This window comes from Abrus precatorius, unplaced genomic scaffold, assembly GCF_003935025.1.
Source record: "Abrus precatorius isolate BTA unplaced genomic scaffold, Abrus_2018 Scaffold0, whole genome shotgun sequence".
Taxonomy (NCBI): domain Eukaryota; kingdom Viridiplantae; phylum Streptophyta; class Magnoliopsida; order Fabales; family Fabaceae; genus Abrus; species Abrus precatorius.
In genome coordinates this window covers 2,271,115-2,276,114 of record NW_020874290.1, presented here as the reverse complement: position 1 = coordinate 2,276,114, position 5,000 = coordinate 2,271,115, and positions in this window count along the sequence as shown.

Below are 5,000 nucleotides of genomic sequence, written 5' to 3'. Positions count from 1 at the left end.
GACGTTCCCAAAATGGGTACTGTACTCTCGGGTCGGGTGAATTCAATAATAGACGCCTGTTGGCATTCAAACCTTCCTTCTCCTTTCGGGACCTATCCGAAAAGAAAGAGAATTCAGTACTTCTTGGTCATGAATATCTGAATAGGACAAACCGCCCCGTAGATCTCTTTGCTTCGGAACAAAACAATTAGAATTAGGCTCGGTCAACTGGAATGTGTATTATCGATATAGGGGATCTTTCAATTGAGAAGATCCATATCCATCGACCTGAGACGAAGAGAAAGAAAGGTCTATCCATTTTTTTGAGTTATTCAGTTAAACCAATGATTCGTTATTGGAGTAGATAGCAACAACCATCTCATCCGGGAAAAGCCATCTTTTTCTCAACAATGTCTTTGTCATTTGATCCAATAGCGTTCCGTTAGATAGGAACAGATTTGATAAATATTGATAACTCTCAGATAGAGTATTAGAACAGAAAAATCCATTAGATAATGAACTATTGGTTCTAAGCCATCTCTGGCAATGAATCAACAATTCAAAATGCTTTTCTTGCGTATTCTTGAGAAACCAGCGTTTATATATAGATGTAGGAAGATCTGTTTGGGAAGTAAGAAGCCCCCTTGACATCTCTTCATCTGCAAAGAATTCTCGATGTGAAAACACAGAGACAAAAGGCTGATCTTTGAATAGGAAAAAGAGTGGATCCGCAGGGTCCCAAATGAATTGGCTTATTCGAAAAAAGCCTTGTTCTTTGGAAGATCTATCTCGTGTCTGGTACTGCATGGTTCCACCCTGTAAGAACTCTGAATCATTTTCTTGAAGCTCATCCTCTTCATCATAAATGATCTGCTTGCCCCGAAATGACCTGGCCCAATAGGGAAATCCCAATTCATTGGGCCTTTCGATACAATCAAATAGAAAGCCCCAAGGGCGCCATATTCTAGGAGCCCAAACTATGTGATTGAAAAAATCCTCCTCTATCTGTTGCGGGTCGAGGACTCCTCCCCCTTCTTCAAACTCCGATTCATATTTTTCATGGAGAAATCTCTGATCAACGATAGAACAAGATCCATTTTGAATCATATTTAAGGGATTCCTTGGTTCGGACCGAAGAAGCAATGTCACTCGATCATTATCAAACTGACTGCAATTTTTTTCTGTCCGTGAGGATCCCACCAGAGCGCCTTCTACTTCTAATAGGCCATGAACTAGATCAGAATTATTCTCAACGAGTCCATAAGAAGTGATCCCATTTTTTTCATCAGGTCCGGGTAGAGACCAAAGGTCTTGAGCGACCGATCCGGCAGAACAACTCAAAAGATAAAGAAGTATCGTTAATTTCTTCATGCTCCTTCCAAGTTCGAAGTACCATTTGTACAAATAAGAATCCCCCTCGTTACATGATTTCTTCTTCATATAGATAAATATAGGATCTATGGAGCAATTACTTAGAAGTACATTTTGTGAAACAGCCCTTCCTATCTGATAGAAAAGGATCCCATGATCCTGAACCGATCTTACCTGAGATCGCAAATCCCAAGTTTGTCTATGAAGAGCAGATCTAATTATATTAGTGTCTAGGATGGATTTTTTTTGTATAATACTAATCGATAAGGCCTCATTAGTAAGTGCTACAAGATCTCGTACATTGGAACCCATAGTTATGGTTATGGACCCGAATCCATTAGTATGGAACATTTTCTTTTCCAAGTGAAATCCCTTAGTATATGAAAGAGTGAAAAAGTGCTTTCGTTGTTGTGGAATAAGAAGCCTTCGTATCTTAATGCATGTATTTAATTTATTCGGAGCTATTAGAGCGGGATCTACTTTTTGGGGAATATGAGTCGAAGCAATAACAAGAATATTTCTAGTGGAACATCTTTCACAATCCCTGGAGAGATAGTTCACTAATAGACCGAGGGATAAGTAATTCGATTCATTCACATCCAGATCATGAATGTTTGGAATCCATATTATGCAAGGAGACATTGCTTTTGCTAATTCGAATTGAAAGGTGATATAAAATCGGTCTATTTCCGGCATCATATCCATAGTTAGCGTATTCATCATAGTTAGAAGCTCCAGCTCCATATCAAGGTCACGGTCGATATCGTCACTATCATCAATATCGTCACTATCGTCACTATCATCAATAAGAAAACCCTTAGGCTTGTTATCCAGGAACTTTTTCAGAAATACTGTAATGAAAGGAACATAGGAGTTTGTCGCTAGGTATTTGACCAAATAGGATCGTCCAGTTCCTATAGAACCTATCACTAAAATACCCCTAGGGGGGGGTAGGGCTAAGCGGAGCGAAAAGGGTTTTCCATGAGATGGGAAATGAAAACTATTAGCCCCCCACAGGGTTTGTGAATAAGTAATTGTCTGATAATGAGCAAGGAATATCCGTCTTTCTGCTAAACAGGATGTATTGAACTCATAATGCATTAGATACTTTTTATGAATGTCAACTAAGTATCGTAAGTAAATTGCTCCCGGTTGTTCAATCATTTGATAACCAGAGTTATTCTTTGATAAATGATCACTATGAGTCAGACTCAATAGAATTTGATCAATCCTTGTTTCTGTCGTTAAGGTAGAGAACTGAACCAAGAATTCTCTTTCTTTATCATCAATCGAATCACTGTTCGAGACCCAGGATTCTATTTTATCATCAATCCAATCACCATTCACGTTTTTTATTTTTCTTATCAAGGAATAGATCGCTTTACTTGTATGACTTACATGTCTCGTATTTCTCGAAAAAGCGATTCGATTGATGGGATTTGGTATGATACTTATGAGATCGATGAGATTCCAATATTTCTTCTTAGAACGTATTGATTTGACCCCATAAGCGGGACCACCACCCCATAGCATGGGGCCACCAGAAGCAGAACCCCGTATTTCTTCTAGAGAATCTCCTAATTGTTCCAGAGCAACTAGAAAGAGATTCTTTAACCAGAAAGAATTCAGTTCAGATGTGGGATACCTATCTAGAAGTTTTCGCAACTCAATCATGTATGATGGAATCATCAAAGATTTGACCTTTTCGAACTCTGTCTGTAACTCACTATAGACTCGAGAAACAAAGAGAAGATGTGTACGAACGAGATATCCAGCAACAAGAAGAAGGAAAAGGATTGAATAGAGGAACTCCCGAACATTTAGCGATCTCAGATGTGTCGATATCAATAGTGATTCATTATTTCGATGAAAAATTTCTTCGGATAGAAGAAGATTATGTAAACAATTACTCGGAATCTCACTTATCAGATTCCATATCTTACTTATCAGATTGCATTGTGAAAGACACAATGGAATCTGAAGAATTCGCCATGATATATCTGATCCATGCATAATATCATGAAAAATGGATACAAATTTTTGGCTGCTACTTAGTATCGGCAATAGGTCTGAAAAAGTATCTAAAAATATGAAATTTATATATTTGTACCCTGTCGAGGTAAGGAACCATGGTATATATGTTTGGAATAGATTCCATTTTGAAAGAGTTGAAAAAGCACTATCTCGTTGAAAGGTTCTATACATCTGCCCTTTCTCAAGGCATTTTTTTGGACAAGGACTCCGTTTTTTCCTCTTTTCGGATGGTAAATATTTCTCAGAACATGGAGTGTGAATCAAACCCATGTTTGAATTGAAATTGAGATACTGATGCAAGTTCTTCCCTTCTGAATCAGGTAGATTCATATCTGAAAGAGATTGACAATAAGTTCTTTCAAAATTGACTATTTGTCCCTCTGTTAGAGGTGTTCCAGAAATGTCTGCGATCGAGTAAATAGCTCTACGAACGAATGGATCGGATCGAATTGGAAAATGGAAAGATTTGTACAAGTTATACCCTTCGTCGCCACTTTGCGGAAAATCGTTAGGTATCAATATGTTAGATACCTGTGACTCGATTGGTGAAATAGTATCTCTCCCCCAAAAAGCATGTTTTTTTTTACCACCGCAAAAAGAAAATATTTTGTTGCGAATGAACAAGATATTGAGGAATTGTCCATACGTAAAATCATTATTATTGATACAGGCCTTTTCCACATAAAAAGGGAATCTTTTGTTACAATAGAAGCAGAAGTGATATCGATTATTCAAGAATCGAAGTCGATTTGCTTTATAAAAAGAGGATATCAATGAACTTCTATGAAATGGTTTCACGGGATTCAGCCAATTGTCTTGATCGTGGGATATCGTTGAGAAATAGGAATCCGTGTTATCAAAAGATTTCCTGCAATTCTTTCTAGTATGGAATGAGTCAATCATCCACTTTGGTATCTTATTGAACAAAAATGGTGATATTGTTCCTCCATTGATCAAGAATTTCGATTTTTGGGAAGTATCATGGTCATCCAATAATAAGGGTTTCCTTTTTTTCAAATGAAAGATTTGAAGACCTATTGATTCTAACAACTGATTACAGAGTGGATCATTCGGACCTTTCAACTCATAGATGTGGATCTCGGACCTATGAATGGGGATACTCCCGAAACTCACAAAGAAAAAAGGAAGTGAGTTAGACAAAAAGAGAAGAAACTTGGACAAAAAAAGAAGTAACTTGGACAAAAAGAAACAAAGTGACTTAAACAAATATTTTTTGTCGATAACCTCAGACCAATCAATCGAATATTGATTAATATGTAATCGATCGAACACTACTTGAAAACGGCTATTCTGCTCAGAAATGAAATGGTCCAAATGTTCCTGGAAATTCTTGCTCCCATTGGACCATTTGTATCTATATGCATTAGGATCCCGATTCATGGATCTCTCCGTTCGAGAAATAAAAATAAGAAGATCGAACCATTTCTTCTGACTCTTTTTCAAATTTGATAAATGTTGGTTGATCGTGTATTTCATTATAGTTCTATGATTCAGAGTATCATTTCCTATTTGATACCTTTGAATTCCATATTCGAAGTTGCGATCGAATCGATTCTTTTTAATGAATCGATTCAATACATTTCTTATGTAACCAG